The following is a 14,456-nucleotide window of genomic DNA, read 5'->3' as shown; positions in this document are numbered from 1 at the left end:
GATCCTGAACAAATTTCACCCTTCCGTTTTTTTGTACCTATTACGGTTACGGTGTTTGAATGATAACAAGGTTTTTTGGTTTCGGAGGGATTACTCCGAACCGACAAAATTTTTTGACTCACAGGGTGAGTTCCGGATAGGTTTTCATGACACCGATACAAAGTGTGAACATGAAAGCGACACGTTTTACGATTAAGGCTGCTAACTTCGTCAAAGTTTGGCGGAAAAAGAATAATAATAAACAGAAGAAATACAGTAAGGTCTTTCCCTTTTGGAAAAGGAAAGACCTTAATTATCATTTATAATGACATATTAGCTAAAACGTGTTATTTTCTCTACACCATACCTTGTATAGAAGTGTACCAAAGTCTCCCGTATTTTGATACTTGTATAACCAATAATATATATTAACGAGAACCGTTTGTATGCGATATAACACTTTTATGACATTTTAGATTATATGTGACACGTTATGGTCATGGTAACTTACCTTTTGGTCCAGTTGACTAAGATATGAATAATTTACCAAATAACCCCATTATATTTTTTATTATACAATTGACACTCCAATTGTACTGGCCATAGAAGACAAAATAACTTCAATATGTTTTATGCATACACGTTTAGTTCGTTACGATAAACTGCAAAACAAAGAAAAAACATAAATCACAAAATGTGTCTTAAAATAGTAGCATATTAATTCATATACATTTGTAAGTGTCCGATGAAAAAACTAGCAACTACAACCAGTGAAATTGTCAGAGAATACACTCAATTATCATTACACAATAAAAAACCTAGTGTTTATGAATAAACATAATCTTTAAAAGTTAGGTAATGAATGTGCATGTTAAATATTCATCATTAAAGTACCCATGAAAAATAACAATAAGTTACTCTTATAGCAAATCACTTCCAAATCATGAAATTGCAACATAAATTCATGTCAATAATCAATTGCGAAAAGTGTTGATGATACCTAAAATTAAGTAGTAGAAGCCGCAGCTTTTAGCTCAATTACGTGGCAATGACCATCACCAAATATATGCAAATTACCAATTGTAAAATCAATACACAGTAACTAAATAAACCTTTCAATAAACTGCAAACATGAGTTATACATGTTATAAACTTCTCAAATGTGAATATAAGTAAATGCAAAATGTTTTGTGAATGGCGCAACCGCGTATGCAAATTAACATCTACAATAATATGCAAGTTTACAGTGTTCTTTACCCGGTGAAATATTAGTATCTTATTCTCTGCTTTATACAATTTTGTAAATATTATCTAATATAGTATTCTTACCAAAACAGAAGTATTCAAACCAAATTGTCAGCACATATAATAAAGCGTATAGAGCTCATGTCATTTAAATAGGTATATTTCCGTTGTTGGGTACGGAAGGTAATGAACTAGTAATATGATCATGTCGGCCCATACAAGTTGGGTCGCCCCTAAAGTAAAATATGACGTCAACTTCCCAGCCCTCTTATTGTAGAGCTACACTCGAATAAATTTTAATATACATGTATATAAAAGTCTGTACTGAAAATCATTATAAAGTCATATACATGAGTTAGTTAATCACATTCTAGAATAACTCACAGTGTGTCTACTGGACGGGTAAGAATGATCGTTGAGGTCTTGAACTGCAAGATCAGAAATTGTCTCTACGATAATACCCATAGGTCAGAAATTTCTCGTAGAGTTAGAGTCCTCAACAAGAACTACTTCACCAATTTGTAAGTTAATCTCATGCCACTTTTGACGTTCCTGAAACAAAGGTAAGTATTCACATATCCATCGTTGCCAGAACAAGTTGGCCATATACTGAATTAGCCTCCAACGACGTTTGCAATAATTGTCAGTTTTACTAAATACTCCTGGTAGAAGGCTTGGTTTGCTCTGAAGTAAAAGAGGAGCGAAAGATACCAAAGGGACATTCAAACTCATAAGTCGAAAAATAAACTGACAACGCCATGGCTAAAAAAAAAAAAAGACCAACAGACAAACAATAGTACACAAAACACAACATAGAAAACTAAAGACTGAGCAACACGAACCCGACCAAATACTGGGGGTGATCCCAGGTGCTCCGGAAGGGTAAGTATATCCTGCTCCACATGTGGCACCCGTCGTGTTGCTCATGTTAGTACAAACCGGTAATAAGTCTAATTCGGTAGGTCACATTCCGGAAAAGGGGACGGGATTGTAGTAACGACATTAGGAACATGCTATCATCAGTGAAACGGTTATTCCGTAAAGGTCAACCAACTCGTGATGGCGTTCGTAAAATTTACGAAGGGATGATTTCAACTTCACCACTTTGAACGTTTGTTTTAATAGCTTCCTTGTGAACAGCAACCCTCTATCCAGGAAATCATGATAGGAAATGCAAGCCCTGGAGTATTGTATCAACTGGGAGATATATACTGCGTATGCAGGCGCAGCTTGAATGTTGCTAAAGATGGAAAGTTCACAATTGGGAAGATGAAATCATCTCTTTTGTCATAAAGTTTTGTTTTCAACCGACTCTCATTGTCAATTTCTAGATGCAAGTCAAGATATGAGGCAGACTTAACTGTTACTCATTTTTAGTTTTTTATTTTTCATTATTTATATTTTTTAATTATTTTTCTTTTGTTGATGTCTGATTATAAAATTTTTATTTTTTGTTTTGAAAAATATTAATTTTATATATAATTATATATAAATATTTTACTTTAGCCCGGGAGAGGACCGACCATGCAGACCTATTTAGATATAGTCAGGTAGTTAAACTCCACTCCCTCAGCCCGACATGCTGACCTATTTGTACTTAGGTAACGTTAGGTCGTTAAATTCCGTCAGTACCGAGAAGACGGATAAAAGGCATAAAAATGAATGAAAACTATTGACTTTTTCCTAGCTTGCCCACACGATTTGTTTTGTATTCCGAATCATCTTATTTGCGGCCATTTTTTTTAATTCTGCCATTTAATTTTGAAGATGCTCATTCAAAATTTGTTTCACCATTAATTTGGGTCATGTTTGTTTCAAGTTTGATCTAATCCCCCTTCCGTATAAGGTACCGATTATTGAATTTTTCGGGGCAGGGGGGGGGGGGGGGGGAGGGGGGGATTGGCAGGTATTTTTGAAATTTGTTTGTCAAGCTTCACAGTCCAGATTACGTTAATATAAGAAAATTTTGTTTTGAAAATAATCTAATGGGGAAAATGTGGACCATTGTTTTAACTCAAGGTGCTAGCCAACTGTGAAATTCATTTCATTTCAGTCAAAATGAGGGCCAGAAATATGTTCATCTAAAATAACATGCAACATCCTGCCTTATTTCCCCCAATTTGCTGACCTCAGGACGCAGGTCCCTGCGAACATCTCGTTCCGGGGTCTGTGGAAATAACCACAGTCATCTTTTCGGTGCAGCATGATTATTAATTCATCCCTGAAACAGGCGCCTCAATATTTTGCAATTCCAAGCCCCCTTTTCTCTTGCAGCATCGGGCCCTTTAAAGCCGATGCCAGCGTTTCGTTACTGCGCAAATATAACGACGTCTTGCACTGAAGCCATTTTCACGAAGGCTGTTTCTAACTGTGTATGACATAAAAATGGTCGTAATCCTTGGACTTTTGATACAGTTTCTGTTGCTGTCATGGTCGATTTACTTGGATGAAGTACCTGGTTATAAACCTTTCTTGATTAAGGTAAATCCAAAAAGAACTTCCGAGGCTACAATTTGTAAAAGCGTTATTATTCCTGGCAGCGGATCGATACCTCTGCTTGTTTACCCTTATTAACCGAGGCTATGATCAGTGTATGAAATGTTACAAAGGCTTTTGAATGATTTATAGCATTTATAGCATACACATATCGGTTGATGAATTCATAAAACATTAAAAAAGTTAAATTTCGTTGGTCTCAGGCAAAGTTGACTTCAAATGTGTTTTGCAATTTTGAATTCCTCTGGTCTTGTGGCTTTTCATATTCAGGTTTTGAACGCCTATTGTTTTAACGTTTAGTAGTTCGACAGTTCCCTGAAAAGGATAGATTTAGAAAAGCTATAAGAAGAAAAAAAAATTGTAAACGTTTATTCATTTGTAAACGTTTTCAGTTTAATTTGTTCCCAACTACGAACAGAGTAAACGTTTATATAGGAAGGTGTTGCAAATCGAATATGAGGCATATTTATTATATTCAGGCTATAGTAATTCAAATCTCACCAAATCAATTAAGAAGACCATCCAAGGTTACGGAAACAAACAAACACTATGGAAATTGTATGAACTTCAAAAGGATCGAGACCGAGTGTATAGAAAGGGTAAACGTCTCCTGCAATGCATGCACCACCCGAATCCACACTCTATCAAAATGTAATGATCTAGAAAAGGATACACGCAGTAGAATACTAGAAAATTATACGATAATTCTGGTACCTTAAAGATCTAAAACTGCGAACACGTGTCACTTTTGAGTTGAATTATAGACATATTGTATCGGTAAACCAATTCGTGATGGTGATCGATTTCTGTTGTTCCTGCTAATGACATCCGTATATTGTAGAAATGTACCAGCATGTAAACGACATATGCTGGGACAGTGGGTATATTGCTGTTGAGAAATTGGAAGCTAAAATCTTCACTTTTGTCATTAATTCTAGTTTGAAGTCAACAATTTGTGTCAATATCGAGGAAAAATATGAAGCAGACCTTCCAGTTTCGGTAGTAACCCTAAATCTTAAATTCAATTATAAATAGAGTATACAAGCGTACTAAAAGCACACTCTCGTCGAAATTTGGGTCATTGAGTGAACGGACATCATCAAAAATGTTGTTTTTTAAGAACGTTTTGTATGAAATCTGTGTAATATGGTTACAACAACAAGTCGGCCGGCAGGAGTGCACAGTTAGTACCAATTTGAATACCGAATATTTTTTAATCAATCCAACAAAACACAACAAATATATTACGAATCAGCATTTTGATAATATTATCCTCGGCGTAATTGGGTTTTTCTATATCAGTACGGCTCTTCACAAAGCAAAATTTTCACGACTTTAGAAAAGAAATGTTAAGCTACGATTCCCGTTATTGTAGAGAAAGTTATGTTCACGTAGGATGTATTCAATCTTTCACTTAATCATGGGGAATAGTATTGTAAAGCGTAGAATAAATCAGCAGTTTTTATATTTATTTTTTTGGTAAGTTATATTTAATAATGTTTGTTTCTTATGAGCTCTTGTCGTGAAACTTTATTTACAAATTTGACCAAAATTTAATTGCCCGTGACCTTTATATTTGTAAACATTACAATTATACTTTTCATACTCATATGTATGTTCTTATAGTTTCACTACAAAAAAAAAAAAAAATTAGTAAACATATAAATGTTAATTGCATTGTACAAAAGCTGTCTTAACATCCATAAACATGTACATCGAAATATATTATCTAAATTTTTGTCTATAATACCCCCATTTTTCTTGACCAAACTAATTTTCTGCTTCACTTACATATATACATAATCGACATACCCACACACACACACACACACACACACACACACACACACACACACACACAGATACATGCATCCACATACATGTATATGTGCATACATAACACACATATACATGCATATACACTTACTGATACACTTAAAACATTGACAACAGATACACAAATATTAACGGATGAAAACATGCATTCTGCTTTTCAAGAAACTGTTTTTCCAAAAGTAAATTTTATTTTATTTCAAGATCTGTAACACATTTGTTAACATTCTGTTTATTTCCATATTTGCCGTACATTATAATTCAACTTGACTTTTGTTTTCAAATTCGAAAATTTTCAATATGTCTATTTTTTTTTGCCTTATTATTGGGTATATAATGTGATTTATAAACTGAGAAAAACATTAAACTCAATAGGTGATTAAGTCCAAAATAAGCATCCCGTCCACGTCCATTCTGTGTGTTTGTTAGATATATTTCTATTTGTATCCATCTGATTAGTTAAGCCTTTTTCAACTGATTTTTATAGTTTGTTCTAATGTTGTACTGTTACACCACTGTCCCAGGTTAGGGGGAGTATTGGCGCCTTCAAACGAGTTTAACCCCGCCATATTCTGTATGTGCCTGTCCCAAGTCAGGAGCCTGTAATTCAGTGGTTGTCGTTTGTTGCTGTCTAACGTATTTGTTTTTCTTTCATTATTGTGTACATAAATTAGGCCGTTAGTTTTCTCGTTTGAATTGTTTTAAATTTGTCATTTCGGGGCCTTTTATATCTGACTATGCTGTATGGGCTATGCTCATTGTTGAAGATCGTACGGTGACCTAGAGTCGTTAATTTCTGTGTCATTTGGTCTCTTGTGGAGTGTTGTCCCATCGAAAATCATACCACATCTTCTTATTGTATATCATCGTGAATCTTGTATCATATTACTAGAGAATGAAGGCTTATTACATGTTTGTCAATACATAGTTTTTGAAATACATATATTTTATTAATTTCCAAAAGGTTGTGTTATATGAACATGTAATGAAAAAAGGATTGTAGTTATCTTGTTCATCACAATATGAACAAAGGATATTTCAGAAATTGTCTATTGAAACAACAGCTCTTTATTTGGCAAGATAAAGTGCATTAATTTTCCACCTGAACATTTTAATATTATTATCTCTTAGATATTCAAAAGTGAATTTTATAGAGTCTTTTAATTCACTATTTATATTTCCCGTATGTAACATCCTTTCCCATTCGAAAATCCAATAGGTGTTTCTGTTTTTATCCGACTTATCATCATTATTTCGAAGTTTGATTTTTTCTCGATTAATTTTCACTATAGTTTTGATTGATCTCTCAGTTCTAAGCTTCTCCACCCAGTGATTTGATATGGCTTTTTTAAGTTTTTGAAAAATTTAGCAATCCAATTACTTTTGTTTTTTAGTTTTGAAATAAATACTTTTTCTGATATATGCCCTCTGTTATCATTAACATATTTTGTTCATAAATAAAATATAACTTTCAATCCATTTGTCAAAAAACAAACGTTTTCCTTTAAATTTTATAAAACTGTTGCCCCACATTATTTGTTTTATGATATCCAAAAAGATACATATTTTAATTTCCTTTTAGAATAATTCAAATTTATCCATGATTTTATCAATTCTTGATAGAAAAGTGGGGTATTGTACCATATTTTTTTTATCAAGTAATTTAATTTTTCTAAAATTTATCTTGGAATTAATCAAATTTTTGCCAAACTTATTGAGGTATAATTTAGGCAACACAGACCAGTTAGCATTTTCTGATTGTAGTATTTATTTAATCCATTTTATATGTATTGACATTATATAAGACTCCAGATCAATAATTTTTAAGCCTCATTCAGAAAATATTTTTGTTAATATTGACCTCTTTATTTTATTTTTTCTTCCATTCCAAACGAATCTCTCAATTGTGTATGATTTGCAACTTATTATAGTCATAATACTGTTAGTAGCAACACAGGTTAAATTTGGTAGCAGAAGAGCTTTTACAATTAAAATTCTTTCAATTTCTGCTAAAAAAAAATTACACTGTCGAACGTAATGGTTGCGTTATTCACGATCCATTGTTGTCAATTAATCAGATTATAAATTCGAATACATATTTACTTGCACAAATACGACAAAGATACGCTCGAAAACTAACTCCATGAAATATTGTCATTATAGATACCTGATAAGGGTTAATTCCCTTTGTTTATAAAAAAATAGTTTGAGGTACTGTGCAGGATATTCTTTACACTTGAATTTACATAACTTAATAAAAAGTGTAATGTAATAGTAAGAGTTAAGTAAAAATAATCTATTTACTCAACCAATTAATACTTTCCTTTAAAGAAAAAATATATTACTATAATTGAATTCAAACAAAATATTCAGTACAAGCGACGTAATTTTTTTTATTTTAAAAATTAGAATTGTCTAAGTTTTGTAAAAAACGTTGAACCCCCCCCCCCCCCCCCCCCAAAAAAAAAACAAACAAAAAAAAACAAAAAAAACAAAACAAACATAAAACAAGATTAAAAAGAAAAGTCAAAATAATTTAACGAAAAATTAAAATGAAAATAAGCAAAACAAGCAACAAAGAATTAATAACATCATGTTTTATCTTAAAATAATATGGATACAAACAAAATAAAAATAAGGATATGTGGTATATTTGCCAAAGAGACAACTATCCATCAAAGTTCAAATGAGGTGGATGTAAGCAATTATAGGCAACCGTACGGCCTTCAACAATGAGAAAAAAACCCATACCCTATGGTCGGCTATTAAAGCTTGTAATTGATTGTCCTAAGTTATAACCATTCAGTATATTGATTAAAATTGACGGAAAGGAGTATACTATCTATAATAAGCATTTGATTCAACATTGAATTTGTGTCACGGAACACATACTTCATGAAACACGTCTTCTTTAAAATATTACACTTGTACGAAATTGAACTGACCTTTATTTAAATCGATCTTAAAAAGACCAGTTCGCGTTAACATTTGGACAAGCAAGATCGATCGAGATCGATCTTATTTAATCCAGTGCGTTTACACTGCAACATAAACAGAACCGGTCTGTCCTGATTGCTTTACATTTTGTAAACAAATAATCGTAAAAATAGAATTGAATAATAACGAGTGCATTTCGCACGGACTATCACACACTGCAAAATTATGGGGAAAATAGTTAGATCATTAGAATTTCGTATGCATTTATCAATTATCGTTTTGGTTCACACGTCACAAGTCATTAAACAAAGAAATGCGAGAAGACTGTAACTTAAAAACAAACTGTCAATGCCTTTAAAGATGAAGATTTGCAGCAAAGAACTAGAATTTATCGATTCAGAAGAATGACCCCAAAACGGCGGAATCTTTTCCCACCCATCGTTTTTAAACACGTGTGTTTTTGCCGCCAAACATGCGCAGATTTATTTTCATTTCTAAATATATCATTCACTTGAAGAAAGATCGATCGCGATCGATCTTAGCGTTTACACTTGAAGAAAGATCGATTCAAATAAGATCGATCTTTTTAAAACCACCTCTGGAGGTGGACTTTTTAAGTCCGATTGAAGATCGATCTTTCCCGTTTACATGAGACTAAGGATCGATCTTTTTAAGATCGATCTCAAGAAAGATCGATCTTTTTTACAAGTGTAAACGGGGTCTTAGAAAGTTACATAAATTAAATGCTTCCAATCAAAAAACACTAAACCACTCACTAAACTCATTTCGAAATTGCAAAATTGCTGCACTTATTTGAACCAAGCGTATGTCAAAGTGTTGCATGTATATGTTTAAAATCTAACAACATTTATCAAGTTGAATTAAGATTTTTTACCACGATACAGTATATATTAATGTGATTTAGATTTATATGTAACAGCGTTCATTCATAATAATATCATTTTTAAAAACTATATATCCCTGAAAATCTTAAAGTTCCTTTCAAATTATATATATTATATATAAATTAAAGAAAGTTGTATTGAATCTAGCTGTTTTTAACCCAGATGTAATGTTTCTAAGCTTGAACATTTTGTAACCTGAATTAAAAATATGCATGGCTATACTATCACTTTTTCCAACCAATTTGGTTATTGTTGGCCCAGGTTGTTCGGATAAAAGACCCTAATTGAGGTGGCTGTACTTTAGCTGTTTGGTATATCGGATGCATAAATACGAAGCAACTGTATGTCAACTTTAAATTTGAAGCCTTGTTTGCGGAGAGCATTTATCTTTCTGCAAGGCAAATCCACACACATACTTAACAATCCCGCTATAACGTTTGAAGTCTTAATTTCCTGCCCTTCATTCCGCGATCGTCTATTTTTGAAGACCAGAAATAAATGAATAATTTGATTTCCTAACTTATTGAGCATATATGAAATGTTTGCCACTGGACATTAAGCCAATTATAATTATAAACTACATATCGTGTCATGTATAAAGATCAATCTACAGATGAATAAGAGTTTCTTAGCTAATTTGATTCCTTCATGTGAAATAGTTGTCGTTTTCATTCACCACCACACGGATTTATTCAAATACATGCATTGTAATATTTCTATTAAATATTTAAAAAAAATAACATCTTATTATTCAACATTTTTTTTACTTGGAGATTACAAATCAGAAGTATTCTAGAGTCTAAATCAATACATATTGAAGATTTTACCAAAAAATTTACACATATCTATCTATTAATTCAAAAGGTTTTTCAGTGCTATATATGGTTGTAGGGGACAATTTTAAAACAGTATGTATAAACAAATTATTCAAAAATGATATTCAAAATTTTGCATTGGAAGACATCCTTAAAATAACTAAAATGATTTGTATCTGAATTACAAGAAATAGCGTAACTTTGGAGATTAGTGTGGCGTCTATCTCGATGAACTAGTACACTTTATTATTGAGGGGCCAACTGAAGCCCGCCTCCGGTTGCGAGATTTTAACATTAACTGTGTTGAAGACCCATTGGTAGTCTTCGGCTTTTTTCTGCTCTTTGGTGGTGTTGTTGTCTCTTTGGCCATCCCCGTTTCCATTCTCAATTTTATTGGTTTTGGTAAAGTATGCTATTCTTCTTCATTGTTGTGGTACACATGTACATATGCATACTTGTAACAATCTACCTAAGTTGCAGCTATGACCCATAATTAGGTGATATGTTTTTAAAGAAATGTCATAATGTTGTGATTAGACCTTCAAAGTATACACAAGAAGATACCATACTCTAAATATTGATAATGATGAAGACTCTTTGAAAATTGTCCGGATGTCTAATATATTCAGGGAAATGTAGCTCTATTTTTTTCAGAAGAAGATACCAACCTAATAATATCTGAACATGGCCATGTTAAATTAGATTAATTCATAACATATAATGAAATTGTTCATATTTTAAGTCCATATTTCGAATTGAATGTATGAAAGAGTGCCTGTACATATATATGTTACGTATATACAAGCCTGTGTTATTCTCATTTGTTGTACATACAAGACATGTACAGTAGCATGCCTTCATCCTTGAACCCCAAAGGTGACTGGTGGTATAGAAATATGGTTTTCCTCAGACCACAAGTAAAATCCTTGGCAAAGTGGAGCATCCGTTTGATTGTGCGGGATGTGTGAACACGCAACCACGTCCGGTTTGAATAGGGACGAATTGAGGCCTCGTAAAGAGAGAGTACCACGCCCCCTGCACGTTAAGAATCTTTGCAGCAACTCTTTTATGGGTCCGTGGGTAGCCTGATGCAAGGGAGAAAATTCATGCCATTATACCCACATTTTCAGCTGGTGACTGTTGAAATTCCCCTCCTTTCCCCGGTCGATCCCTATTACAGAACCAAGCTATTACATCTATTTATATTTTGTTCTCATCCTGAATGTGTTTGAAAGATTTGCCACTAGACATAAATCAATCTGTCAATAAAATTTGTATCTTGGCTCATGAATGAAAGGAGATGTATAAAGTAACAAGACAGCAACGTAACCACAAAAATAATTAGAAATAAAATTTAAAAACACAAATCCAGGCCGTATCATATTTATTATGCACATAATTTGTTTTTCATATTTACTGCAAATTATAACTCAAAAGAGTCAAAAAGAAAGACACGCAGCTTTGCTTCAAGTTGATTTTGTATGCTTAATTTATTATTACTGGCTGAAATCTAGAAATCTTTAAGGTTGATTTAGAGAGTTTCACATGGAAAGGAGGATTGAAACTAATTTTCTTTGATTTTATCATAATAAAAAATGGTAGAAATAGGGGGGGAGTCAGTTCTAACCCTGGACCTTAGACAAACCGACTTGTGCATCCAACAATGGTAGTCTTTTTAAACACTTGCTACACTTCTAAAACAAGAAACTGCTATTTGTGTAAATCATCTGGTCAAAAAAGTACATGGAAATTAAAAGGTCAAAACATTTGAAAATTTCGTTTTTTAATGTTTTGTGCTAACTAGTACAATTTCCCGTATTTTCCTGTGCGAAATAAAATTTTTATGTACAATGGTCATACGCTATAAAAAATGGTTAGTTTTTGCATCCTTTCTGCTCATTTTGTGTATGATGTGTGCTGTGGTAGTTATATTACTAAGTTTTTAAGTGTGTTTTATTGTAAATTGGAATGTTGGCAGAAAAAAGGTATATATTCATGAATAACAGGCAGATGCTTGGGGTCAAAGGTCAAACATAAAAATGAAAACTGTTGTCCTAGTAAATTTCTACCACATATATATTTCAAATAATAAATGCTTTTTGTGTATATTTTTCATTAAAAAAAAATCCCACAGAGTCCCTACTAAAAGGTAACTATTATGTGTTCCTCTTTGGAACGCAGTGTGAACTTAAGTTTTACGAATGAACTTATGGGAAACTCATTTCAGTCATTTAACTTCAATAAGGATAGGTGATTCAGCTTGAACACTATCAATGTTCTTTTATTATCACATTTTTTACATAAATGTAAGATCTTTACCTAAAACATTTTAATTTATGAGACTTAAAAGTTCAAACTCTAAGGGAATGAGGTATAATAGTCCAAAATGGACATTCTTACGAAGGCAAAGATGTGCATTAGACATGTTTATCTACGTAGAGTCATCTTTTGTATCATATTCAACTGTTTTTATGCAGATGAGATGAATATTTTGAATATTTATTGGTCCACATTATATTATTTCATGAAGCGGTGTCATTTGGTTTCTTCGACGACATTTTACTCGAATCGCTGTATGATGTCGTCTCACATTACACTAATTGTTTCTCAAACTATTGAACTGATGATGACAAAACTTGACAGTAATGCTTGAAATAACCAGTGTTTCAAAGAAAGCAAATAATATTCAGTTTATTTAACTAGAAGGTCTGCTGTAGACGTAATACAACCAAATCATGGTACGTCACATCCGGTTTAATAGGAAAAGGGATTGATCAAAATATTCCCTTAACATTGAAAGTTGTAGGAAATCAACCCTGTTTTTCATTGTTGATTTTTTTTTCTGAGTCAGAAATATGTGTCTTGGGTGTGTCAAAACACTATTCTTTTTAATTGGTTTTCCAATGAAATATTTTTGAAACTTCAGATGACATGGTTACTAAAACTTGTAAACAGGAAAAAACAGTGATGAAAAGTTGTTTGGTTTACATCTGGTAATGGTTTTTTTCCTATATGCAATGAAGTCACAGAAGTGCAAAGTTCGTGCAGTACAATGAAGATTAAAGTCATCATGGTTTGCTGAAGTAATTATTGAAGAAAATCGTATATTCAAATGCTCTCTTCATCAATACAGAATATATCAAATTATGTACAATATTCTATGGGAAAACCCCGTCTCCATATTTCTATTGTATTTTCAACGTTCAACCCTACCAATCAGTAATTACTACTTTACAGAATTACTACTTAACATGTTACATTCATCAGGAATGCTGAAACGCAAAACAGTTGTAAATCTAGGATGCACAACCTTTGTAAAGCCTAATTGGGAAGTTTTGTGTGTTTGCATTGTCTAAAGGACAAACATAACATAGATAAGTTACAGAAGAGAGATGTTTAACGATTTTCTCTTCACAATTTTAAGCCTTACGACGAAACGATAAGGCGTCATTGATTCAACACATGTCGTGCTTTGTTTAAAATGTAATTTGATGAAGTGGTTTGTAAAAGACAAAGAGATGATGTTAAAAAGATAAGCGTTTGATCTTAAAGCAACCTTCCCTTAATACATTTGAGGTGTAATAGTTTGCACTAGTAGCAAGATTTCAGTCTGAAACGGTCATTTTGGTCTGATCAAGTCTTAACCGACTTAATTTACCGCTAGGGAAAAACGTTAAGACCTGTTTAGACTTTCAGACTCTGTTCCGATATACCGTGTTCAGTCAGATCAGTCGTGTCAAGATAAACAAGACAGATTCTTCTAGCGTTCAAATGAGACTTGATTAGATCACGTTCAGATAAAATAAGACCAAAGGTAAAAAATCTGTTTAGTTGCTGTAAGATTGTGTTCAGTCGTGTTAAGATTTTATATATTAAAAAAAAACGAACGACACTTTATCTGTGTTTATCATGGGTTACTCCCCCTTTATGAATAAAATCGGCATAGCTTTAAGGATATTCTTTTGTGGTCTTTTAATGTAATACTGTATATCTATTTCATTAAATAACGTATTCAAACGTACAATTCATTTTTATCCGATAGAATTTTTAACATTTAATTGGTTATATAAGAAAAGATTAGTTGTTGTAACCGGAAAATGTGTTAGTCATAAAAACTTTGCAGTGGTGCTTTCTGACATAAACATGATAAAGTAGTCCTGTATTTATTCATTCCGCCCGTAAAGATATAATGATAAGTAATATATCCTAAAGATGTATTGAAACTTTTTTAAACATTTTTTGTTTC

This window comes from Mytilus californianus, unplaced genomic scaffold (genome assembly GCF_021869535.1).
Source record: "Mytilus californianus isolate M0D057914Y unplaced genomic scaffold, xbMytCali1.0.p SCAF_13, whole genome shotgun sequence".
NCBI lineage: Eukaryota > Metazoa > Mollusca > Bivalvia > Mytilida > Mytilidae > Mytilus > Mytilus californianus.
This window is presented reverse-complemented; position numbering follows the sequence as displayed.